The 25,890-nt window shown below is 49.0% G+C and overlaps 12 non-coding genes across 12 annotated transcripts; all 12 read left to right on the top strand.

Annotated features, from left to right (window-relative positions):
* The first annotated feature begins 836 nt into the window (after nucleotides 1–836).
* Nucleotides 837–909, top strand: Trnat-agu (transfer RNA threonine (anticodon AGU)). Its single transcript has one exon. It is a non-coding gene; the product is annotated as a tRNA-Thr (tRNA).
* A 1,368-nt stretch (nucleotides 910–2,277) lies between these two features.
* Trnat-agu (transfer RNA threonine (anticodon AGU)) lies at nucleotides 2,278–2,350 on the top strand. The gene has a single exon. It is a non-coding gene; the product is annotated as a tRNA-Thr (tRNA).
* A 1,369-nt stretch (nucleotides 2,351–3,719) lies between these two features.
* On the top strand, nucleotides 3,720–3,792 carry Trnat-agu (transfer RNA threonine (anticodon AGU)). Its single transcript has one exon. It is a non-coding gene; the product is annotated as a tRNA-Thr (tRNA).
* Nucleotides 3,793–5,161: 1,369 nt separating this feature from the next.
* On the top strand, nucleotides 5,162–5,234 carry Trnat-agu (transfer RNA threonine (anticodon AGU)). Its single transcript has one exon. It is a non-coding gene; the product is annotated as a tRNA-Thr (tRNA).
* Nucleotides 5,235–6,613: 1,379 nt separating this feature from the next.
* Nucleotides 6,614–6,686, top strand: Trnat-agu (transfer RNA threonine (anticodon AGU)). Its single transcript has one exon. It is a non-coding gene; the product is annotated as a tRNA-Thr (tRNA).
* A 1,379-nt stretch (nucleotides 6,687–8,065) lies between these two features.
* Nucleotides 8,066–8,138, top strand: Trnat-agu (transfer RNA threonine (anticodon AGU)). The gene has a single exon. It is a non-coding gene; the product is annotated as a tRNA-Thr (tRNA).
* Nucleotides 8,139–13,831: 5,693 nt separating this feature from the next.
* On the top strand, nucleotides 13,832–13,904 carry Trnat-agu (transfer RNA threonine (anticodon AGU)). Its single transcript has one exon. It is a non-coding gene; the product is annotated as a tRNA-Thr (tRNA).
* A 1,368-nt stretch (nucleotides 13,905–15,272) lies between these two features.
* On the top strand, nucleotides 15,273–15,345 carry Trnat-agu (transfer RNA threonine (anticodon AGU)). Its single transcript has one exon. It is a non-coding gene; the product is annotated as a tRNA-Thr (tRNA).
* Nucleotides 15,346–18,161: 2,816 nt separating this feature from the next.
* Trnat-agu (transfer RNA threonine (anticodon AGU)) lies at nucleotides 18,162–18,234 on the top strand. The gene has a single exon. It is a non-coding gene; the product is annotated as a tRNA-Thr (tRNA).
* Nucleotides 18,235–19,599: 1,365 nt separating this feature from the next.
* On the top strand, nucleotides 19,600–19,672 carry Trnat-agu (transfer RNA threonine (anticodon AGU)). The gene has a single exon. It is a non-coding gene; the product is annotated as a tRNA-Thr (tRNA).
* Nucleotides 19,673–20,991: 1,319 nt separating this feature from the next.
* Nucleotides 20,992–21,064, top strand: Trnat-agu (transfer RNA threonine (anticodon AGU)). Its single transcript has one exon. It is a non-coding gene; the product is annotated as a tRNA-Thr (tRNA).
* A 2,819-nt stretch (nucleotides 21,065–23,883) lies between these two features.
* Nucleotides 23,884–23,956, top strand: Trnat-agu (transfer RNA threonine (anticodon AGU)). Its single transcript has one exon. It is a non-coding gene; the product is annotated as a tRNA-Thr (tRNA).
* The last annotated feature ends 1,934 nt before the right edge of the window (nucleotides 23,957–25,890 follow it).

The following is a 25,890-nucleotide window of genomic DNA, read 5'->3' as shown; positions in this document are numbered from 1 at the left end:
TTGGTACACAGTAGTAAAGAGCGAGGCACTGAGTTGGCATAAATAATGTAGTGCACAATGGTTCTCGAGATGTGTTTGTTACCTCAGGTGCTGTATAATTGTCTACAATGAGTGAAAACGGAGCAATTTGTGACGGCTCTTTCAATTTAAGACGTTAAAAACAGACGGAATTTGCATTTGTAATACCAGAGCATCGAAACTACTTAAAACTTTTGTGTATATGAACGGGTCCCCGCCTTTGTACTCTGCTCCCTCCACCGCTACAAACAAACCAACCATCGTGTCCGTGCGCATCTGAGTCGCAAACAATGGGGAATAGCGCAGTTTGCTCGTGCATGGGGCGTAGCTCAGTTGGTAGAGCGTTCGCTTGGCATGTGAAAGATCCAGGGTTCAAGCCGCGGCGCCTCCATTTTTTGTGGTCAGTGCATGGTAAGTGTTGGTCGCGGCGAACCTAAAGGCACGCAAGATGTTGCAAAGCCAGCGTCACAGACTGATATGATGTATACTGACGTAAGGAGAGCCAGATGTAAGTGTGGGGACCGGCTGTTATCGAGGTGTCATCGAGTGCAGATCTGTCTTAGGTATCGCGGCTTAACCTCATTGAAGTCTAGAGGGTGGACAACACGTTGGTCTTACTCAGAGCGGTGTCCGAATTCTATTTTCGACGTTATACGTGCCACTTTCATTTTGGCAACTACGATTCGATACAGAATGCACGAAACCTGAAAGACACCCTAACGGATACATAGAGAGTAGTGTTTGTCTGCTGAATAATGGGAGTGCAAGGGTCTGTGTCGTCTATATGGCTGTATGTAGCACCATTAGTCTTCGGGGGGGCGGGCGTAGCTCAGATGGTAGAGCGCTCGCTTAGTATGCGAGAGGTACTGGGATCAATACCCAGTGCCTGCATGATTTTTAACACACCTACATGCGCACCTTGATATGCAAGTGGAATACTTCACAGCCAGCAGATTTGTCTAGGAAGATACAAGCTTGCGCAGAGTTCACGTAAATCCCACTGCACATTCCTATTCTTTGCATGCAGTCAGCTGCTCCTGGTGTTGTTAGTTGTGACTGCTGATAACAGATGCCGTAGCAATCAATTCATGGAGTGAGTTGTATGTTTTGCGATAGTCTGTCTCTGACAAGCAAGCACAGGTGACATAGGTGCGAACACAGGAAGCTTGCAGACCCTCGCTGCCTGCAGACACCGAGCAGCCACACTAGGAGGGCGGCCTAAGCCGTAGGCGAATTGTGCTCATTCGCTTTGGCGCGACGTCGAACTATAAATAATGCTGTCACTAGCGTGAGCGTCGTGGAAAGTCGGAAAAGTCGGCTGCGAGGGTGAGTGCCAAGTTTGGGGAGCGTTTCGTAGTATGCGCAGTGCAATGGAGACGCGGAAACTTGTTGTGGCCCAGTGTTTTGCAGTTGGACGACAAGATTGGTACACAGTAGTAAAGAGCGAGGCACTGAGTTGGCATAAATAATGTAGTGCACAATGGTTCTCGAGATGTGTTTGTTACCTCAGGTGCTGTATAATTGTCTACAATGAGTGAAAACGGAGCAATTTGTGACGGCTCTTTCAATTTAAGACGTTAAAAACAGACGGAATTTGCATTTGTAATACCAGAGCATCGAAACTACTTAAAACTTTTGTGTATATGAACGGGTCCCCGCCTTTGTACTCTGCTCCCTCCACCGCTACAAACAAACCAACCATCGTGTCCGTGCGCATCTGAGTCGCAAACAATGGGGAATAGCGCAGTTTGCTCGTGCATGGGGCGTAGCTCAGTTGGTAGAGCGTTCGCTTGGCATGTGAAAGGTCCAGGGTTCAAGCCGCGGCGCCTCCATTTTTTGTGGTCAGTGCATGGTAAGTGTTGGTCGCGGCGAACCTAAAGGCACGCAAGATGTTGCAAAGCCAGCGTCACAGACTGATATGATGTATACTGACGTAAGGAGAGCCAGATGTAAGTGTGGGGACCGGCTGTTATCGAGGTGTCATCGAGTGCAGATCTGTCTTAGGTATCGCGGCTTAACCTCATTGAAGTCTAGAGGGTGGACAACACGTTGGTCTTACTCAGAGCGGTGTCCGAATTCTATTTTCGACGTTATACGTGCCACTTTCATTTTGGCAACTACGATTCGATACAGAATGCACGAAACCTGAAAGACACCCTAACGGATACATAGAGAGTAGTGTTTGTCTGCTGAATAATGGGAGTGCAAGGGTCTGTGTCGTCTATATGGCTGTATGTAGCACCATTAGTCTTCGGGGGGGCGGGCGTAGCTCAGATGGTAGAGCGCTCGCTTAGTATGCGAGAGGTACTGGGATCAATACCCAGTGCCTGCATGATTTTTAACACACCTACATGCGCACCTTGATATGCAAGTGGAATACTTCACAGCCAGCAGATTTGTCTAGGAAGATACAAGCTTGCGCAGAGTTCACGTAAATCCCACTGCACATTCCTATTCTTTGCATGCAGTCAGCTGCTCCTGGTGTTGTTAGTTGTGACTGCTGATAACAGATGCCGTAGCAATCAATTCATGGAGTGAGTTGTATGTTTTGCGATAGTCTGTCTCTGACAAGCAAGCACAGGTGACATAGGTGCGAACACAGGAAGCTTGCAGACCCTCGCTGCCTGCAGACACCGAGCAGCCACACTAGGAGGGCGGCCTAAGCCGTAGGCGAATTGTGCTCATTCGCTTTGGCGCGACGTCGAACTATAAATAATGCTGTCACTAGCGTGAGCGTCGTGGAAAGTCGGAAAAGTCGGCTGCGAGGGTGAGTGCCAAGTTTGGGGAGCGTTTCGTAGTATGCGCAGTGCAATGGAGACGCGGAAACTTGTTGTGGCCCAGTGTTTTGCAGTTGGACGACAAGATTGGTACACAGTAGTAAAGAGCGAGGCACTGAGTTGGCATAAATAATGTAGTGCACAATGGTTCTCGAGATGTGTTTGTTACCTCAGGTGCTGTATAATTGTCTACAATGAGTGAAAACGGAGCAATTTGTGACGGCTCTTTCAATTTAAGACGTTAAAAACAGACGGAATTTGCATTTGTAATACCAGAGCATCGAAACTACTTAAAACTTTTGTGTATATGAACGGGTCCGCGCCTTTGTACTCTGCTCCCTCCACCGCTACAAACAAACCAACCATCGTGTCCGTGCGCATCTGAGTCGCAAACAATGGGGAATAGCGCAGTTTGCTCGTGCATGGGGCGTAGCTCAGTTGGTAGAGCGTTCGCTTGGCATGTGAAAGGTCCAGGGTTCAAGCCGCGGCGCCTCCATTTTTTGTGGTCAGTGCATGGTAAGTGTTGGTCGCGGCGAACCTAAAGGCACGCAAGATGTTGCAAAGCCAGCGTCACAGACTGATATGATGTATACTGACGTAAGGAGAGCAAGATGTAAGTGTGGGGACCGGCTGTTATCGAGGTGTCATCGAGTGCAGATGTGTCTTAGGTATCGCGGCTTAACCTCATTGAAGTCTAGAGGGTGGACAACACGTTGGTCTTACTCAGAGCGGTGTCCGAATTCTATTTTCGACGTTATACGTGCCACTTTCATTTTGGCAACTACGATTCGATACAGAATGCACGAAACCTGAAAGACACCCTAACGGATACATAGAGAGTAGTGTTTGTCTGCTGAATAATGGGAGTGCAAGGGTCTGTGTCGTCTATATGGCTGTATGTAGCACCATTAGTCTACGGGGGGGGCGGGCGTAGCTCAGATGGTAGAGCGCTCGCTTAGTATGCGAGAGGTACTGGGATCAATACCCAGTGCCTGCATGATTTTTAACACACCTACATGCGCACCTTGATATGCAAGTGGAATACTTCACAGCCAGCAGATGTGTCTAGGAAGATACAAGCTTGCGCAGAGTTCACGTAAATCCCACTGCACATTCCTATTCTTTGCATGCAGTCAGCTGCTCCTGGTGTTGTTAGTTGTGACTGCTGATAACAGATGCCGTAGCAATCAATTCATGGAGTGAGTTGTATGTTTTGCGATAGTCTGTCTCTGACAAGCAAGCACAGGTGACATAGGTGCGAACACAGGAAGCTTGCAGACCCTCGCTGCCTGCAGACACCGAGCAGCCACACTAGGAGGGCGGCCTAAGCCGTAGGCGAATTGTGCTCATTCGCTTTGGCGCGACGTCGAACTATAAATAATGCTGTCACTAGCGTGAGCGTCGTGGAAAGTCGGAAAAGTCGGCTGCGAGGGTGAGTGCCAAGTTTGGGGAGCGTTTCGTAGTATGCGCAGTGCAATGGAGACGCGGAAACTTGTTGTGGCCCAGTGTTTTGCAGTTGGACGACAAGATTGGTACACAGTAGTAAAGAGCGAGGCACTGAGTTGGCATAAATAATGTAGTGCACAATGGTTCTCGAGATGTGTTTGTTACCTCAGGTGCTGTATAATTGTCTACAATGAGTGAAAACGGAGCAATTTGTGACGGCTCTTTCAATTTAAGACGTTAAAAACAGACGGAATTTGCATTTGTAATACCAGAGCATCGAAACTACTTAAAACTTTTGTGTATATGAACGGGTCCGCGCCTTTGTACTCTGCTCCCTCCACCGCTACAAACAAACCAACCATCGTGTCCGTGCGCATCTGAGTCGCAAACAATGGGGAATAGCGCAGTTTGCTCGTGCATGGGGCGTAGCTCAGTTGGTAGAGCGTTCGCTTGGCATGTGAAAGGTCCAGGGTTCAAGCCGCGGCGCCTCCATTTCTTGTGGTCAGTGCATGGTAAGTGTTGGTCGCGGCGAACCTAAAGGCACGCAAGATGTTGCAAAGCCAGCGTCACAGACTGATATGATGTATACTGACGTAAGGAGAGCAAGATGTAAGTGTGGGGACCGGCTGTTATCGAGGTGTCATCGAGTGCAGATGTGTCTTAGGTATCGCGGCTTAACCTCATTGAAGTCTAGAGGGTGGACAACACGTTGGTCTTACTCAGAGCGGTGTCCGAATTCTATTTTCGAAGTTATACGTGCCACTTTCATTTTGGCAACTACGATTCGATACAGAATGCACGAAACCTGAAAGACACCCTAACGGATACATAGAGAGTAGTGTTTGTCTGCTGAATAATGGGAGTGCAAGGGTCTGTGTCGTCTATATGGCTGTATGTAGCACCATTAGTCTACGGGGGGGGCGGGCGTAGCTCAGATGGTAGAGCGCTCGCTTAGTATGCGAGAGGTACTGGGATCAATACCCAGTGCCTGCATGATTTTTAACACACCTACATGCGCACCTTGATATGCAAGTGGAATACTTCACAGCCAGCAGATGTGTCTAGGAAGATACAAGCTTGCGCCGAGTTCACGTAAATCCCACTGCACATTCCTATTCTTTGCGTGCAGTCAGCTGCTCCTGGTGTTGTTAGTTGTGACTGCTGATAACAGATGCCGTAGCAATCAATTCATGGAGTGAGTTGTATGTTTTGCGATAGTCTGTCTCTGACAAGCAAGCACAGGTGACATAGGTGCGAACACAGGAAGCTTGCAGACCCTCGCTGCCTGCAGACACCGAGCAGCCACACTAGGAGGGCGGCCTAAGCCGTAGGCGAATTGTGCTCATTCGCTTTGGCGCGACGTCGAACTATAAATAATGCTGTCACTAGCGTGAGCGTTGCGTGAGCGTCGTGGAAAGTCGGAAAAGTCGGCTGCGAGGGTGAGTGCCAAGTTTTGGGAGCGTTTCGTAGTATGTGCAGTGCAATGGAGACGCGGAAACTTGTTGTGGCCCAGTGTTTTGCAGTTGGACGACAAGATTGGTACACAGTAGTAAAGAGCGAGGCACTGAGTTGGCATAAATAATGTAGTGCACAATGGTTCTCGAGATGTGTTTGTTACCTCAGGTGCTGTATAATTGTCTACAATGAGTGAAAACGGAGCAATTTGTGACGGCTCTTTCAATTTAAGACGTTAAAAACAGACGGAATTTGCATTTGTAATACCAGAGCATCGAAACTACTTAAAACTTTTGTGTATATGAACGGGTCCGCGCCTTTGTACTCTGCTCCCTTCACCGCTACAAACAAACCAACCATCGTGTCCGTGCGCATCTGAGTCGCAAACAATGGGGAATAGCGCAGTTTGCTCGTGCATGGGGCGTAGCTCAGTTGGTAGAGCGTTCGCTTGGCATGTGAAAGGTCCAGGGTTCAAGCCGCGGCGCCTCCATTTCTTGTGGTCAGTGCATGGTAAGTGTTGGTCGCGGCGAACCTAAAGGCACGCAAGATGTTGCAAAGCCAGCGTCACAGACTGATATGATGTATACTGACGTAAGGAGAGCAAGATGTAAGTGTGGGGACCGGCTGTTATCGAGGTGTCATCGAGTGCAGATCTGTCTTAGGTATCGCGGCTTAACCTCATTGAAGTCTAGAGGGTGGACAACACGTTGGTCTTACTCAGAGCGGTGTCCGAATTCTATTTTCGACGTTATACGTGCCACTTTCATTTTGGCAACTACGATTCGATACAGAATGCACGAAACCTGAAAGACACCCTAACGGATACATAGAGAGTAGTGTTTGTCTGCTGAATAATGGGAGTGCAAGGGTCTGTGTCGTCTATATGGCTGTATGTAGCACCATTAGTCTACGGGGGGGCGGGCGTAGCTCAGATGGTAGAGCGCTCGCTTAGTATGCGAGAGGTACTGGGATCAATACCCAGTGCCTGCAGGATTTTTAACACACCTACATGCGCACCTTGATATGCAAGTGGAATACTTCACAGCCAGCAGATGTGTCTAGGAAGATACAAGCTTGCGCCGAGTTCACGTAAATCCCACTGCACATTCCGATTCTTTGCGTGCAGTCAGCTGCTCCTGGTGTTGTTAGTTGTGACTGCTGATAACAGATGCCGTAGCAATCAATTCATGGAGTGAGTTGTATGTTTTGCGATAGTCTGTCTCTGACAAGCAAGCACAGGTGACATAGGTGCGAACACAGGAAGCTTGCAGACCCTCGCTGCCTGCAGACACCGAGCAGCCACACTAGGAGGGCGGCCTAAGCCGTAGGCGAATTGTGCTCATTCGCTTTGGCGCGACGTCGAACTATAAATAATGCTGTCACTAGCGTGAGCGTTGCGTGAGCGTCGTGGAAAGTCGGAAAAGTCGGCTGCGAGGGTGAGTGCCAAGTTTGGGGGGCGTTTCGTAGTATGTGCAGTGCAATGGAGACGCGGAAACTTGTTGTGGCCCAGTGTTTTGCAGTTGGACGACAAGATTGGTACACAGTAGTAAAGAGCGAGGCACTGAGTTGGCATAAATAATGTAGTGCACAATGGTTCTCGAGATGTGTTTGTTACCTCAGGTGCTGTATAATTGTCTACAATGAGTGAAAACGGAGCAATTTGTGACGGCTCTTTCAATTTAAGACGTTAAAAACAGACGGAATTTGCATTTGTAATACCAGAGCATCGAAACTACTTAAAACTTTTGTGTATATGAACGGGTCCGCGCCTTTGTACTCTGCTCCCTTCACCGCTACAAACAAACCAACCATCGTGTCCGTGCGCATCTGAGTCGCAAACAATGGGGAATAGCGCAGTTTGCTCGTGCATGGGGCGTAGCTCAGTTGGTAGAGCGTTCGCTTGGCATGTGAAAGGTCCAGGGTTCAAGCCGCGGCGCCTCCATTTCTTGTGGTCAGTGCATGGTAAGTGTTGGTCGCGGCGAACCTAAAGGCACGCAAGATGTTGCAAAGCCAGCGTCACAGACTGATATGATGTATACTGACGTAAGGAGAGCAAGATGTAAGTGTGGGGACCGGCTGTTATCGAGGTGTCATCGAGTGCAGATCTGTCTTAGGTATCGCGGCTTAACCTCATTGAAGTCTAGAGGGTGGACAACACGTTGGTCTTACTCAGAGCGGTGTCCGAATTCTATTTTCGACGTTATACGTGCCACTTTCATTTTGGCAACTACGATTCGATACAGAATGCACGAAACCTGAAAGACACCCTAACGAATACATAGAGAGTAGTGTTTGTCTGCTGAATAATGGGAGTGCAAGGGTCTGTGTCGTCTATATGGCTGTATGTAGCACCATTAGTCTACGGGGGGGCGGGCGTAGCTCAGATGGTAGAGCGCTCGCTTAGTATGCGAGAGGTACTGGGATCAATACCCAGTGCCTGCAGGATTTTTAACACACCTACATGCGCACCTTGATATGCAAGTGGAATACTTCACAGCCAGCAGATGTGTCTAGGAAGATACAAGCTTGCGCCGAGTTCACGTAAATCCCACTGCACATTCCTATTCTTTGCGTGCAGTCAGCTGCTCCTGGTGTTGTTAGTTGTGACTGCTGATAACAGATGCCGTAGCAATCAATTCATGGAGTGAGTTGTATGTTTTGCGATAGTCTGTCTCTGACAAGCAAGCACAGGTGACATAGGTGCGAACACAGGAAGCTTGCAGACCCTCGCTGCCTGCAGACACCGAGCAGCCACACTAGGAGGGCGGCCTAAGCCGTAGGCGAATTGTGCTCATTCGCTTTGGCGCGACGTCGAACTATAAATAATGCTGTCACTAGCGTGAGCGTTGCGTGAGCGTCGTGGAAAGTCGGAAAAGTCGGCTGCGAGGGTGAGTGCCAAGTTTGGGGAGCGTTTCGTAGTATGCGCAGTGCAATGGAGACGCGGAAACTTGTTGTGGCCCAGTGTTTTGCAGTTGGACGACAAGATTGGTACACAGTAGTAAAGAGCGAGGCACTGAGTTGGCATAAATAATGTAGTGCACAATGGTTCTCGAGATGTGTTTGTTACCTCAGGTGCTGTATAATTGTCTACAATGAGTGAAAACGGAGCAATTTGTGACGGCTCTTTCAATTTAAGACGTTAAAAACAGACGGAATTTGCATTTGTAATACCAGAGCATCGAAACTACTTAAAACTTTTGTGTATATGAACGGGTCCGCGCCTTTGTACTCTGCTCCCTTCACCGCTAGAAACCAACCAACCATAGTGTCCGTGCGCATCTGAGTCGCAAACAATGGGGAATAGCGCAGTTTGCTCGTGCATGGGGCGTTCTGTTGGTAGAGCGTTCGCTTGGCATGTGAAAGGTCCAGGGTTCAAGCCGCGGCGCCTCCATTTTTTGTGGTCAGTGCATGGTAAGTGTTGGTCGCGGCGAACCTAAAGGCACGCAAGATGTTGCAAAGCCAGCGTCACAGACTGATATGATGTATACTGACGTAAGGAGAGCAAGATGTAAGTGTGGGGACCGGCTGTTATCGAGGTGTCATCGAGTGCAGATCTGTCTTAGGTATCGCGGCTTAACCTCATTGAAGTCTAGAGGGTGGACAACACGTTGGTCTTACTCAGAGCGGTGTCCGAATTCTATTTTCGACGTTATACGTGCCACTTTCATTTTGGCAACTACGATTCGATACAGAATGCACGAAACCTGAAAGACACCCTAACGGATACATAGAGAGTAGTGTTTGTCTGCTGAATAATGGGAGTGCAAGGGTCTGTGTCGTCTATATGGCTGTATGTAGCACCATTAGTCTACGGGGGGCCGGGCGTAGCTCAGATGGTAGAGCGCTCGCTTAGTATGCGAGAGGTACTGGGATCAATACCCAGTGCCTGCAGGATTTTTAACACACCTACATGCGCACCTTGATATGCAAGTGGAATACTTCACAGCCAGCAGATGTGTCTAGGAAGATACAAGCTTGCGCCGAGTTCACGTAAATCCCACTGCACATTCCTATTCTTTGCGTGCAGTCAGCTGCTCCTGGTGTTGTTAGTTGTGACTGCTGATAACAGATGCCGTAGCAATCAATTCTTGGAGTGAGTTGTATGTTTTGCGATAGTCTGTCTCTGACAAGCAAGCACAGGTGACATAGGTGCGAACACAGGAAGCTTGCAGACCCTCGCTGCCTGCAGACACCGAGCAGCCACACTAGGAGGGCGGCCTAAGCCGTAGGCGAATTGTGCTCATTCGCTTTGGCGCGACGTCGAACTATAAATAATGCTGTCACTAGCGTGAGCATCGTGGAAAGTCGGAAAAGTCGGCTGCGAGGGTGAGTGCCAAGTTTGGGGAGCGTTTCGTAGTATGTGCAGTGCAATGGAGACGCGGAAACTTGTTGTGGCCCAGTGTTTTGCAGTTGGACGACAAGATTGGTACACAGTAGTAAAGAGCGAGGCACTGAGTTGGCATAAATAATGTAGTGCACAATGGTTCTCGAGATGTGTTTGTTACCTCAGGTGCTGTATAATTGTCTACAATGAGTGAAAACGGAGCAATTTGTGACGGCTCTTTCAATTTAAGACGTTAAAAACAGACGGAATTTGCATTTGTAATACCAGAGCATCGAAACTACTTAAAACTTTTGTGTATATGAACGGGTCCGCGCCTTTGTACTCTGCTCCCTTCACCGCTAGAAACCAACCAACCATAGTGTCCGTGCGCATCTGAGTCGCAAACAATGGGGAATAGCGCAGTTTGCTCGTGCATGGGGCGTTCTGTTGGTAGAGCGTTCGCTTGGCATGTGAAAGGTCCAGGGTTCAAGCCGCGGCGCCTCCATTTTTTGTGGTCAGTGCATGGTAAGTGTTGGTCGCGGCGAACCTAAAGGCACGCAAGATGTTGCAAAGCCAGCGTCACAGACTGATATGATGTATACTGACGTAAGGAGAGCAAGATGTAAGTGTGGGGACCGGCTGTTATCGAGGTGTCATCGAGTGCAGATCTGTCTTAGGTATCGCGGCTTAACCTCATTGAAGTCTAGAGGGTGGACAACACGTTGGTCTTACTCAGAGCGGTGTCCGAATTCTATTTTCGACGTTATACGTGCCACTTTCATTTTGGCAACTACGATTCGATACAGAATGCACGAAACCTGAAAGACACCCTAACGGATACATAGAGAGTAGTGTTTGTCTGCTGAATAATGGGAGTGCAAGGGTCTGTGTCGTCTATATGGCTGTATGTAGCACCATTAGTCTACGGGGGGCCGGGCGTAGCTCAGATGGTAGAGCGCTCGCTTAGTATGCGAGAGGTACTGGGATCAATACCCAGTGCCTGCAGGATTTTTAACACACCTACATGCGCACCTTGATATGCAAGTGGAATACTTCACAGCCAGCAGATGTGTCTAGGAAGATACAAGCTTGCGCCGAGTTCACGTAAATCCCACTGCACATTCCTATTCTTTGCGTGCAGTCAGCTGCTCCTGGTGTTGTTAGTTGTGACTGCTGATAACAGATGCCGTAGCAATCAATTCTTGGAGTGAGTTGTATGTTTTGCGATAGTCTGTCTCTGACAAGCAAGCACAGGTGACATAGGTGCGAACACAGGAAGCTTGCAGACCCTCGCTGCCTGCAGACACCGAGCAGCCACACTAGGAGGGCGGCCTAAGCCGTAGGCGAATTGTGCTCATTCGCTTTGGCGCGACGTCGAACTATAAATAATGCTGTCACTAGCGTGAGCATCGTGGAAAGTCGGAAAAGTCGGCTGCGAGGGTGAGTGCCAAGTTTGGGGAGCGTTTCGTAGTATGTGCAGTGCAATGGAGACGCGGAAACTTGTTGTGGCCCAGTGTTTTGCAGTTGGACGACAAGATTGGTACACAGTAGTAAAGAGCGAGGCACTGAGTTGGCATAAATAATGTAGTGCACAATGGTTCTCGAGATGTGTTTGTTACCTCAGGTGCTGTATAATTGTCTACAATGAGTGAAAACGGAGCAATTTGTGACGGCTCTTTCAATTTAAGACGTTAAAAACAGACGGAATTTGCATTTGTAATACCAGAGCATCGAAACTACTTGGAACTTTTGTGTATATGAACGGGTCCGCGCCTTTGTACTCTGCTCCCTTCACCGCTACAAACCAACCAACCATAGTGTCCGTGCGCATCTGAGTCGCAAACAATGGGGAATAGCGCAGTTTGCTCGTGCATGGGGCGTTCTGTTGGTAGAGCGTTCGCTTGGCATGTGAAAGGTCCAGGGTTCAAGCCGCGGCGCCTCCATTTTTTGTGGTCAGTGCATGGTAAGTGTTGGTCGCGGCGAACCTAAAGGCACGCAAGATGTTGCAAAGCCAGCGTCACAGACTGATATGATGTATACTGACGTAAGGAGAGCAAGATGTAAGTGTGGGGACCGGCTGTTATCGAGGTGTCATCGAGTGCAGATCTGTCTTAGGTATCGCGGCTTAACCTCATTGAAGTCTAGAGGGTGGACAACACGTTGGTCTTACTCAGAGCGGTGTCCGAATTCTATTTTCGACGTTATACGTGCCACTTTCATTTTGGCAACTACGATTCGATACAGAATGCACGAAACCTGAAAGACACCCTAACGGATACATAGAGAGTAGTGTTTGTCTGCTGAATAATGGGAGTGCAAGGGTCTGTGTCGTCTATATGGCTGTATGTAGCACCATTAGTCTTCGGGGGGGCGGGCGTAGCTCAGATGGTAGAGCGCTCGCTTAGTATGCGAGTGGTGCTGGGATCAATACCCAGTGCCTCCAGAATTTTTAACACACCTACATGCGCACCTTGATATGCAAGTGGAATACTTCACAGCCAGCAGATGTGTCTAGGAAGATACAAGCTTGCGCCGAGTTCACGTAAATCCCACTGCATATTCCTATTCTTTGCGTGCAGTCAGCTGCTCCTGGTGTTGTTAGTTGTGGCTGCTGATAACAGATGCCGTAGCAATCAATTCTTGGAGTGAGTTGTATGTTTTGCGATAGTCTGTCTCTGACAAGCAAGCACAGGTGACATAGGTGCGAACACAGGAAGCTTGCAGACCCTCGCTGCCTGCAGACACCGAGCAGCCACACTAGGAGGGTGGCCTAAGCCGTAGGCGAATTGTGCTCATTCGCTTTGGCGCGACGTCGAACTATAAATAATGCTGTCACTAGCGTGAGCGTCGTGGAAAGTCGGAAAAGTCGGCTGCGAGGGTGAGTGCCAAGTTTGGGGAGCGTTTCGTAGTATGTGCAGTGCAATGGAGACGCGGAAACTTGTTGTGGCCCAGTGTTTTGCAGTTGGACGACAAGATTGGTACACAGTAGTAAAGAGCGAGGCACTGAGTTGGCATAAATAATGTAGTGCACAATGGTTCTCGAGATGTGTTTGTTACCTCAGGTGCTGTATAATTGTCTACAATGAGTGAAAACGGAGCAATTTGTGACGGCTCTTTCAATTTAAGACGTTAAAAACAGACGGAATTTGCATTTGTAATACCAGAGCATCGAAACTACTTAAAACTTTTGTGTATATGAACGGGTCCGCGCCTTTGTACTCTGCTCCCTTCACCGCTACAAACAAACCAACCATCGTGTCCGTGCGCATCTGAGTCGCAAACAATGGGGAATAGCGCAGTTTGCTCGTGCATGGGGCGTAGCTCAGTTGGTAGAGCGTTCGCTTGGCATGTGAAAGGTCCAGGGTTCAAGCCGCGGCGCCTCCATTTTTTGTGGTCAGTGCATGGTAAGTGTTGGTCGCGGCGAACCTAAAGGCACGCAAGATGTTGCAAAGCCAGCGTCACAGACTGATATGATGTATACTGACGTAAGGAGAGCAAGATGTAAGTGTGGGGACCGGCTGTTATCGAGGTGTCATCGAGTGCAGATCTGTCTTAGGTATCGCGGCTTAACCTCATTGAAGTCTAGAGGGTGGACAACACGTTGGTCTTACTCAGAGCGGTGTCCGAATTCTATTTTCGACGTTATACGTGCCACTTTCATTTTGGCAACTACGATTCGATACAGAATGCACGAAACCTGAAAGACACCCTAACGGATACATAGAGAGTAGTGTTTGTCTGCTGAATAATGGGAGTGCAAGGGTCTGTGTCGTCTATATGGCTGTATGTAGCACCATTAGTCTACGGGGGGGCGGGCGTAGCTCAGATGGTAGAGCGCTCGCTTAGTATGCGAGAGGTACTGGGATCAATACCCAGTGCCTGCAGGATTTTTAACACACCTACATGCGCACCTCGATATGAAAGTGGAATACTTCACAGCCAGCAGATGTGTCTAGGAAGATACAAGCTTGCGCCGAGTTCACGTAAATCCCACTGCACATTCCTATTCTTTGCGTGCAGTCAGCTGCTCCTGGTGTTGTTAGTTGTGACTGTTGATAACAGATGCCGTAGCAATCAATTCTTGGAGTGAGTTGTATGTTTTACGATAGTCTGTCTCTGACAAGCAAGCACAGGTGACATAGGTGCGAACACAGGAAGCTTGCAGACCCTCGCTGCCTGCAGACACCGAGCAGCCACACTAGGAGGGCGGCCTAAGCCGTAGGCGAATTGTGCTCATTCGCTTTGGCGCGACGTCGAACTATAAATAATGCTGTCACTAGCGTGAGCGTCGTGGAAAGTCGGAAAAGTCGGCTGTGAGGGTGAGTGCCAAGTTTGGGGAGCGTTTCGTAGTATGCGCAGTGCAATGGAGACGCGGAAACTTGTTGTGGCCCAGTGTTTTGCAGTTGGACGACAAGATTGGTACACAGTAGTAAAGAGCGAGGCACTGAGTTGGCATAAATAATGTAGTGCACAATGGTTCTCGAGATGTGTTTGTTACCTCAGGTGCTGTATAATTGTCTACAATGAGTGAAAACGGAGCAATTTGTGACGGCTCTTTCAATTTAAGACGTTAAAAACAGACGGAATTTGCATTTGTAATACCAGAGCATCGAAACTACTTGGAACTTTTGTGTATATGAACGGGTCCGCGCCTTTGTACTCTGCTCCCTCCACCGCTACAAACAAACCAACCATCGTGTCCGTGCGCATCTGAGTCGCAAACAATGGGGAATAGCGCAGTTTGCTCGTGCATGGGGCGTAGCTCAGTTGGTAGAGCGTTCGCTTGGCATGTGAAAGGTCCAGGGTTCAAGCCGCGGCGCCTCCATTTTTTGTGGTCAGTGCATGGTAAGTGTTGGTCGCGGCGAACCTAAAGGCACGCAAGATGTTGCAAAGCCAGCGTCACAGACTGATATGATGTATACTGACGTAAGGAGAGCAAGATGTAAGTGTGGGGACCGGCTGTTATCGAGGTGTCATCGAGTGCAGATCTGTCTTAGGTATCGCGGCTTAACCTCATTGAAGTCTAGAGGGTGGACAACACGTTGGTCTTACTCACAGCGGTGTCCGAATTCTATTTTCGACGTTATACGTGCCACTTTCATTTTGGCAACTACGATTCGATACAGAATGCACGAAACCTGAAAGACACCCTAACGGATACATAGAGAGTAGTGTTTGTCTGCTGAATAATGGGAGTGCAAGGGTCTGTGTCGTCTATATGGCTGTATGTAGCACCATTAGTCTACGGGGGGGCGGGCGTAGCTCAGATGGTAGAGCGCTCGCTTAGTATGCGAGAGGTACTGGGATCAATGCCCAGTGCCTGCAGGATTTTTAACACACCTACATGCGCACCTTGATATGCAAGTGGAATACTTCACAGCCAGCAGATGTGTCTAGGAAGATACAAGCTTGCGCCGAGTTCACGTAAATCCCACTGCACATTCCTATTCTTTGCGTGCAGTCAGCTGCTCCTGGTGTTGTTAGTTGTGACTGCTGATAACAGATGCCGTAGCAATCAATTCATGGAGTGAGTTGTATGTTTTGCGATAGTCTGTCTCTGACAAGCAAGCACAGGTGACATAGGTGCGAACACAGGAAGCTTGCAGACCCTCGCTGCCTGCAGACACCGAGCAGCCACACTAGGAGGGCGGCCTAAGCCGTAGGCGAATTGTGCTCATTCGCTTTGGCGCGACGTCGAACTATAAATAATGCTGTCACTAGCGTGAGCGTCGTGGAAAGTCGGAAAAGTCGGCTGCGAGGGTGAGTGCCAAGTTTGGGGAGCGTTTCGTAGTATGTGCAGTGCAATGGAGACGCGGAAACTTGTTGTGGCCCAGTGTTTTGCAGTTGGACGACAAGATTGGTACACAGTAGTAAAGAGCGAGGCACTGAGTTGGCATAAATAATGTAGTGCACAATGGTTCTCGAGATGTGTTTGTTACCTCAGGTGCTGTATAATTGTCTACAATGAGTGAAAACGGAGCAATTTGTGACGGCTCTTTCAATTTAAGACGTTAAAAACAGACGGAATTTGCATTTGTAATACCAGAGCATCGAAACTACTTAAAACTTTTGTGTATATGAACGGGTCCGCGCCTTTGTACTCTGCTCCCTTCACCGCTACAAACAAACCAACCATCGTGTCCGTGCGCATCTGAGTCGCAAACAATGGGGAATAGCGCAGTTTGCTCGTGCATGGGGCGTAGCTCAGTTGGTAGAGCGTTCGCTTGGCATGTGAAAGGTCCAGGGTTCAAGCCGCGGCGCCTCCATTTTTTGTGGTCAGTGCATGGTAAGTGTTGGTCGCGGCGAACCTAAAGGCACGCAAGATGTTGCAAAGCCAGCGTCACAGACTGATATGATGTATACTGACGTAAGGAGAGCAAGATGTAAGTGTGGGGACCGGCTGTTATCGAGAGTCATCGAGTGCAGATCTGTCTTAGGTATCGCGGCTTAACCTCATTGAAGTCTAGAGGGTGGACAACACGTTGGTCTTACTCAGAGCGGTGTCCGAATTCTATTTTCGACGTTATACGTGCCACTTTCATTTTGGCAACTACGATTCGATACAAAATGCACGAAACCTGAAAGACACCCTAACGGATACATAGAGAGTAGTGTTTGTCTGCTGAATAATGGGAGTGCAAGGGTCTGTGTCGTCTATATGGCTGTATGTAGCACCATTAGTCTTCGGGGGGGCGGGCGTAGCTCAGATGGTAGAGCGCTCGCTTAGTGTGCGAGAGGTACTGGGATCAATACTCAGTGCCTGCAGGATTTTTAACACACCTACATGCGCACCTTGATATGCAAGTGGAATACTTCACAGCCAGCAGATGTGTCTAGGAAGATACAAGCTTGCGCAGAGTTCACGTAAATCCCACTGCACATTCCTATTCTTTGCGTGCAGTCAGCTGCTACTGGTGTTGTTAGTTGTGACTGCTGATAACAGATGCCGTAGCAATCAATTCATGGAGTGAGTTGTATGTTTTGCGATAGTCTGTCTCTGACAAGCAAGCACAGGTGACATAGGTGCGAACACAGGAAGCTTGCAGACCCTCGCTGCCTGCAGACACCGAGCAGCCACACTAGGAGGGCGGCCTAAGCCGTAGGCGAATTGTGCTCATTCGCTTTGGCGCGACGTCGAACTATAAATAATGCTGTCACTAGCGTGAGCGTTGCGTGAGCGTCGTGGAATGTCGGAAAAGTCGGCTGCGAGGGTGAGTGCCAAGTTTGGGGAGCGTTTCGTAGTATGCGCAGTGCAATGGAGACGCGGAAACTTGTTGTGGCCCAGTGTTTTGCAGTTGGACGACAAGATTGGTACACAGTAGTAAAGAGCGAGGCACTGAGTTGGCATAAATAATGTAGTGCACAATGGTTCTCGAGATGTGTTTGTTACCTCAGGTGCTGTATAATTGTCTACAATGAGTGAAAACGGAGCAATTTGTGACGGCTCTTTCAATTTAAGACGTTAAAAACAGACGGAATTTGCATTTGTAATACCAGAGCATCGAAACTACTTGGAACTTTTGTGTATATGAACGGGTCCGCGCCTTTGTACTCTGCTCCCTTCACCGCTAGAAACCAACAAACCATCGTGTCCGTGCGCATCTGAGTCGCAAACAATGGGGAATAGCGCAGTTTGCTCGTGCATGGGGCGTTCTGTTGGTAGAGCGTTCGCTTGGCATGTGAAAGGTCCAGGGTTCAAGCCGCGGCGCCTCCACTTTTTGTGGTCAGTGCATGGTAAGTGTTGGTCGCGGCGAACCTAAAGGCACGCAAGATGTTGCAAAGCCAGCGTCACAGACTGATATGATGTATACTGACGTAAGGAGAGCAAGATGTAAGTGTGGGGACCGGCTGTTATCGAGGTGTCATCGAGTGCAGATCTGTCTTAGGTATCGCGGCTTAACCTCATTGAAGTCTAGAGGGTGGACAACACGTTGGTCTTACTCAGAGCGGTGTCCGAATTCTATTTTCGACGTTATACGTGCCACTTTCATTTTGGCAACTACGATTCGATACAGAATGCACGAAACCTGAAAGACACCCTAACGGATACATAGAGAGTAGTGTTTGTCTGCTGAATAATGGGAGTGCAAGGGTCTGTGTCGTCTATATGGCTGTATGTAGCACCATTAGTCTACGGGGGGGCGGGCGTAGCTCAGATGGTAGAGCGCTCGCTTAGTATGCGAGAGGTACTGGGATCAATACCCAGTGCCTGCAGGAATTTTAACACACCTACATGCGCACCTTGATATGCAAGTGGAATACTTCACAGCCAGCAGATGTGTCTAGGAAGATACAAGCTTGCGCCGAGTTCACGTAAATCCCACTGCACATTCCTATTCTTTGCGTGCAGTCAGCTGCTCCTGGTGTTGTTAGTTGTGACTGCTGATAACAGATGCCGTAGCAATCAATTCTTGGAGTGAGTTGTATGTTTTGCGATAGTCTGTCTCTGACAAGCAAGCACAGGTGACATAGGTGCGAACACAGGAAGCTTGCAGACCGTCGCTGCCTGCAGACACCGAGCAGCCACACTAGGAGGGCGGCCTAAGCCGTAGGCGAATTGTGCTCATTCGCTTTGGCGCGACGTCGAACTATAAATAATGCTGTCACTAGCGTGAGCGTCGTGGAAAGTCGGAAAAGTCGGCTGCGAGGGTGAGTGCCAAGTTTGGGGAGCGTTTCGTAGTATGTGCAGTGCAATGGAGACGCGGAAACTTGTTGTGGCCCAGTGTTTTGCAGTTGGACGACAAGATTGGTACACAGTAGTAAAGAGCGAGGCACTGAGTTGGCATAAATAATGTAGTGCACAATGGTTCTCGAGATGTGTTTGTTACCTCAGGTGCTGTATAATTGTCTACAATGAGTGAAAACGGAGCAATTTGTGACGGCTCTTTCAATTTAAGACGTTAAAAACAGACAGAATTTGCATTTGTAATACCAGAGCATCGAAACTACTTGGAACTTTTGTGTATATGAACGGGTCCGCGCCTTTGTACTCTGCTCCCTTCACCGCTACAAACCAACCAACCATAGTGTCCGTGCGCATCTGAGTCGCAAACAATGGGGAATAGCGCAGTTTGCTCGTGCATGGGGCGTTCTGTTGGTAGAGCGTTCGCTTGGAATGTGAAAGGTCCAGGGTTCAAGCCGCGGCGCCTCCATTTTTTGTGGTCAGTGCATGGTAAGTGTTGGTCGCGGCGAACCTAAAGGCACGCAAGATGTTGCAAAGCCAGCGTCACAGACTGATATGATGTATACTGACGTAAGGAGAGCAAGATGTAAGTGTGGGGACCGGCTGTTATCGAGGTGTCATCGAGTGCAGATCTGTCTTAGGTATCGCGGCTTAACCTCATTGAAGTCTAGAGGGTGGACAACACGTTGGTCTTACTCAGAGCGGTGTCCGAATTCTATTTTCGACGTTATACGTGCCACTTTCATTTTGGCAACTACGATTCGATACAGAATGCACGAAACCTGAAAGACACCCTAACGGATACATAGAGAGTAGTGTTTGTCTGCTGAATAATGGGAGTGCAAGGGTCTGTGTCGTCTATATGGCTGTATGTAGCACCATTAGTCTTCGGGGGGGCGGGCGTAGCTCAGATGGTAGAGCGCTCGCTTAGTATGCGAGAGGTACTGGGATCAATACCCAGTGCCTGCAGGATTTTTAACACACCTACATGCGCACCTTGATATGCAAGTGGAATACTTCACAGCCAGCAGATGTGTCTAGGAAGATACAAGCTTGCGCCGAGTTCACGTAAATCCCACTGCACATTCCTATTCTTTGCGTGCAGTCAGCTGCTCCTGGTGTTGTTAGTTGTGGCTGCTGATAACAGATGCCGTAGCAATCAATTCTTGGAGTGAGTTGTATGTTTTGCGATAGTCTGTCTCTGACAAGCAAGCACAGGTGACATAGGTGCGAACACAGGAAGCTTGCAGACCCTCGCTGCCTGCAGACACCGAGCAGCCACACTAGGAGGGTGGCCTAAGCCGTAGGCGAATTGTGCTCATTCGCTTTGGCGCGACGTCGAACTATAAATAATGCTGTCACTAGCGTGAGCGTCGTGGAAAGTCGGAAAAGTCGGCTGCGAGGGTGAGTGCCAAGTCTGGGGAGCGTTTCGTAGTATACGCAGTGCAATGGAGACGCGGAAACTTGTTGTGGCCCAGTGTTTTGCAGTTGGACGACAAGATTGGCACAATGGTTCTCGAGATGTGTTTGTTACCTCAGGTGCTGTATAATTGTCTACAATGAGTGAAAACGGAGCAATTTGTGACGGCTCTTTCAATTTAAGACGTTAAAAACAGACGGAATTTGCATTTGTAATACCAGAGCATCGAAACTACTTGGAACTTTTGTGTATATGAACGGGTCCGCGCCTTTGTACTCTGCTCCCTCCACCGCTACAAACAAACCAACCATCGTGTCCGTGCGCATCTGAGTCGCAAACAATGGGGAATAGCGCAGTTTGCTCGTGCATGGGGCGTAGCTCAGTTGGTAGAGCGTTCGCTTGGCATGTGAAAGGTCCAGGGTTCAAGCCGCGGCGCCTCCATTTTTTGTGGTCAGTGCATGGTAAGTGTTGGTCGCGGCGAACCTAAAGGCACGCAAGATGTTGCAAAGCCAGCGTCACAGACTGATATGATGTTTACTGACGTAAGGAGAGCAAGATGTAAGTGTGGGGACCGGCTGTTATCGAGGTGTCATCGAGTGCAGATCTGTCTTAGGTATCGCGGCTTAACCTCATTGAAGTCTAGAGGGTGGACAACACGTTGGTCTTACTCACAGCGGTGTCCGAATTCTATTTTCGACGTTATACGTGCCACTTTCATTTTGGCAACTACGATTCGATACAGAATGCACGAAACCTGAAAGACACCCTAACGGATACATAGAGAGTAGTGTTTGTCTGCTGAATAATGGGAGTGCAAGGGTCTGTGTCGTCTATATGGCTGTATGTAGCACCATTAGTCTACGGGGGGGCGGGCGTAGCTCAGATGGTAGAGCGCTCGCTTAGTATGCGAGAGGTACTGGGATCAATGCCCAGTGCCTGCAGGATTTTTAACACACCTACATGCGCACCTTGATATGCAAGTGGAATACTTCACAGCCAGCAGATGTGTCTAGGAAGATACAAGCTTGCGCCGAGTTCACGTAAATCCCACTGCACATTCCTATTCTTTGCGTGCAGTCAGCTGCTCCTGGTGTTGTTAGTTGTGACTGCTGATAACAGATGCCGTAGCAATCAATTCATGGAGTGAGTTGTATGTTTTGCGATAGTCTGTCTCTGACAAGCAAGCACAGGTGACATAGGTGCGAACACAGGAAGCTTGCAGACCCTCGCTGCCTGCAGACACCGAGCAGCCACACTAGGAGGGCGGCCTAAGCCGTAGGCGAATTGTGCTCATTCGCTTTGGCGCGACGTCGAACTATAAATAATGCTGTCACTAGCGTGAGCGTCGTGGAAAGTCGGAAAAGTCGGCTGCGAGGGTGAGTGCCAAGTTTGGGGAGCGTTTCGTAGTATGTGCAGTGCAATGGAGACGCGGAAACTTGTTGTGGCCCAGTGTTTTTCAGTTGGACGACAAGATTGGTACACAGTAGTAAAGAGCGAGGCACTGAGTTGGCATAAATAATGTAGTGCACAATGGTTCTCGAGATGTGTTTGTTACCTCAGGTGCTGTATAATTGTCTACAATGAGTGAAAACGGAGCAATTTGTGACGGCTCTTTCAATTTAAGACGTTAAAAACAGACGGAATTTGCATTTGTAATACCAGAGCATCGAAACTACTTAAAACTTTTGTGTATATGAACGGGTCCGCGCCTTTGTACTCTGCTCCCTTCACCGCTACAAACAAACCAACCATCGTGTCCGTGCGCATCTGAGTCGCAAACAATGGGGAATAGCGCAGTTTGCTCGTGCATGGGGCGTAGCTCAGTTGGTAGAGCGTTCGCTTGGCATGTGAAAGGTCCAGGGTTCAAGCCGCGGCGCCTCCATTTTTTGTGGTCAGTGCATGGTAAGTGTTGGTCGCGGCGAACCTAAAGGCACGCAAGATGTTGCAAAGCCAGCGTCACAGACTGATATGATGTATACTGACGTAAGGAGAGCAAGATGTAAGTGTGGGGACCGGCTGTTATCGAGAGTCATCGAGTGCAGATCTGTCTTAGGTATCGCGGCTTAACCTCATTGAAGTCTAGAGGGTGGACAACACGTTGGTCTTACTCAGAGCGGTGTCCGAATTCTATTTTCGACGTTATACGTGCCACTTTCATTTTGGCAACTACGATTCGATACAAAATGCACGAAACCTGAAAGACACCCTAACGGATACATAGAGAGTAGTGTTTGTCTGCTGAATAATGGGAGTGCAAGGGTCTGTGTCGTCTATATGGCTGTATGTAGCACCATTAGTCTTCGGGGGGGCGGGCGTAGCTCAGATGGTAGAGCGCTCGTTTAGTGTGCGAGAGGTACTGGGATCAATACTCAGTGCCTGCAGGATTTTTAACACACCTACATGCGCACCTTGATATGCAAGTGGAATACTTCACAGCCAGCAGATGTGTCTAGGAAGATACAAGCTTGCGCAGAGTTCACGTAAATCCCACTGCACATTCCTATTCTTTGCGTGCAGTCAGCTGCTACTGGTGTTGTTAGTTGTGACTGCTGATAACAGATGCCGTAGCAATCAATTCATGGAGTGAGTTGTATGTTTTGCGATAGTCTGTCTCTGACAAGCAAGCACAGGTGACATAGGTGCGAACACAGGAAGCTTGCAGACCCTCGCTGCCTGCAGACACCGAGCAGCCACACTAGGAGGGCGGCCTAAGCCGTAGGCGAATTGTGCTCATTCGCTTTGGCGCGACGTCGAACTATAAATAATGCTGTCACTAGCGTGAGCGTTGCGTGAGCGTCGTGGAATGTCGGAAAAGTCGGCTGCGAGGGTGAGTGCCAAGTTTGGGGAGCGTTTCGTAGTATGCGCAGTGCAATGGAGACGCGGAAACTTGTTGTGGCCCAGTGTTTTGCAGTTGGACGACAAGATTGGTACACAGTAGTAAAGAGCGAGGCACTGAGTTGGCATAAATAATGTAGTGCACAATGGTTCTCGAGATGTGTTTGTTACCTCAGGTGCTGTATAATTGTCTACAATGAGTGAAAACGGAGCAATTTGTGACGGCTCTTTCAATTTAAGACGTTAAAAACAGACGGAATTTGCATTTGTAATACCAGAGCATCGAAACTACTTGGAACTTTTGTGTATATGAACGGGTCCGCGCCTTTGTACTCTGCTCCCTCCACCGCTACAAACAAACCAACCATCGTGTCCGTGCGCATCTGAGTCGCAAACAATGGGGAATAGCGCAGTTTGCTCGTGCATGGGGCGTAGCTCAGTTGGTAGAGCGTTCGCTTGGCATGTGAAAGGTCCAGGGTTCAAGCCGCGGCGCCTCCATTTTTTGTGGTCAGTGCATGGTAAGTGTTGGTCGCGGCGAACCTAAAGGCACGCAAGATGTTGCAAAGCCAGCGTCACAGACTGATATGATGTATACTGACGTAAGGAGAGCAAGATGTAAGTGTGGGGACCGGCTGTTATCGAGGTGTCATCGAGTGCAGATCTGTCTTAGGTATCGCGGCTTAACCTCATTGAAGTCTAGAGGGTGGACAACACGTTGGTCTTACTCACAGCGGTGTCCGAATTCTATTTTCGACGTTATACGTGCCACTTTCATTTTGGCAACTACGATTCGATACAGAATGCACGAAACCTGAAAGACACCCTAACGGATACATAGAGAGTAGTGTTTGTCTGCTGAATAATGGGAGTGCAAGGGTCTGTGTCGTCTATATGGCTGTATGTAGCACCATTAGTCTACGGGGGGGCGGGCGTAGCTCAGATGGTAGAGCGCTCGCTTAGTATGCGAGAGGTACTGGGATCAATGCCCAGTGCCTGCAGGATTTTTAACACACCTACATGCGCACCTTGATATGCAAGTGGAATACTTCACAGCCAGCAGATGTGTCTAGGAAGATACAAGCTTGCGCCGAGTTCACGTAAATCCCACTGCACATTCCTATTCTTTGCGTGCAGTCAGCTGCTCCTGGTGTTGTTAGTTGTGACTGCTGATAACAGATGCCGTAGCAATCAATTCATGGAGTGAGTTGTATGTTTTGCGATAGTCTGTCTCTGACAAGCAAGCACAGGTGACATAGGTGCGAACACAGGAAGCTTGCAGACCCTCGCTGCCTGCAGACACCGAGCAGCCACACTAGGAGGGCGGCCTAAGCCGTAGGCGAATTGTGCTCATTCGCTTTGGCGCGACGTCGAACTATAAATAATGCTGTCACTAGCGTGAGCGTCGTGGAAAGTCGGAAAAGTCGGCTGCGAGGGTGAGTGCCAAGTTTGGGGAGCGTTTCGTAGTATGTGCAGTGCAATGGAGACGCGGAAACTTGTTGTGGCCCAGTGTTTTGCAGTTGGACGACAAGATTGGTACACAGTAGTAAAGAGCGAGGCACTGAGTTGGCATAAATAATGTAGTGCACAATGGTTCTCGAGATGTGTTTGTTACCTCAGGTGCTGTATAATTGTCTACAATGAGTGAAAACGGAGCAATTTGTGACGGCTCTTTCAATTTAAGACGTTAAAAACAGACGGAATTTGCATTTGTAATACCAGAGCATCGAAACTACTTAAAACTTTTGTGTATATGAACGGGTCCGCGCCTTTGTACTCTGCTCCCTTCACCGCTACAAACAAACCAACCATCGTGTCCGTGCGCATCTGAGTCGCAAACAATGGGGAATAGCGCAGTTTGCTCGTGCATGGGGCGTAGCTCAGTTGGTAGAGCGTTCGCTTGGCATGTGAAAGGTCCAGGGTTCAAGCCGCGGCGCCTCCATTTTTTGTGGTCAGTGCATGGTAAGTGTTGGTCGCGGCGAACCTAAAGGCACGCAAGATGTTGCAAAGCCAGCGTCACAGACTGATATGATGTATACTGACGTAAGGAGAGCAAGATGTAAGTGTGGGGACCGGCTGTTATCGAGAGTCATCGAGTGCAGATCTGTCTTAGGTATCGCGGCTTAACCTCATTGAAGTCTAGAGGGTGGACAACACGTTGGTCTTACTCAGAGCGGTGTCCGAATTCTATTTTCGACGTTATACGTGCCACTTTCATTTTGGCAACTACGATTCGATACAAAATGCACGAAACCTGAAAGACACCCTAACGGATACATAGAGAGTAGTGTTTGTCTGCTGAATAATGGGAGTGCAAGGGTCTGTGTCGTCTATATGGCTGTATGTAGCACCATTAGTCTTCGGGGGGGCGGGCGTAGCTCAGATGGTAGAGCGCTCGCTTAGTGTGCGAGAGGTACTGGGATCAATACTCAGTGCCTGCAGGATTTTTAACACACCTACATGCGCACCTTGATATGCAAGTGGAATACTTCACAGCCAGCAGATGTGTCTAGGAAGATACAAGCTTGCGCAGAGTTCACGTAAATCCCACTGCACATTCCTATTCTTTGCGTGCAGTCAGCTGCTACTGGTGTTGTTAGTTGTGACTGCTGATAACAGATGCCGTAGCAATCAATTCATGGAGTGAGTTGTATGTTTTGCGATAGTCTGTCTCTGACAAGCAAGCACAGGTGACATAGGTGCGAACACAGGAAGCTTGCAGACCCTCGCTGCCTGCAGACACCGAGCAGCCACACTAGGAGGGCGGCCTAAGCCGTAGGCGAATTGTGCTCATTCGCTTTGGCGCGACGTCGAACTATAAATAATGCTGTCACTAGCGTGAGCGTTGCGTGAGCGTCGTGGAATGTCGGAAAAGTCGGCTGCGAGGGTGAGTGCCAAGTTTGGGGAGCGTTTCGTAGTATGCGCAGTGCAATGG

The sequence above is a fragment of the Schistocerca gregaria genome, chromosome 9 (genome assembly GCF_023897955.1).
Source record: "Schistocerca gregaria isolate iqSchGreg1 chromosome 9, iqSchGreg1.2, whole genome shotgun sequence".
NCBI classification, from domain to species: domain Eukaryota; kingdom Metazoa; phylum Arthropoda; class Insecta; order Orthoptera; family Acrididae; genus Schistocerca; species Schistocerca gregaria.
Note: the sequence above shows the minus strand (reverse complement) of the source record. Positions and strands in the feature narration are given on the sequence as shown.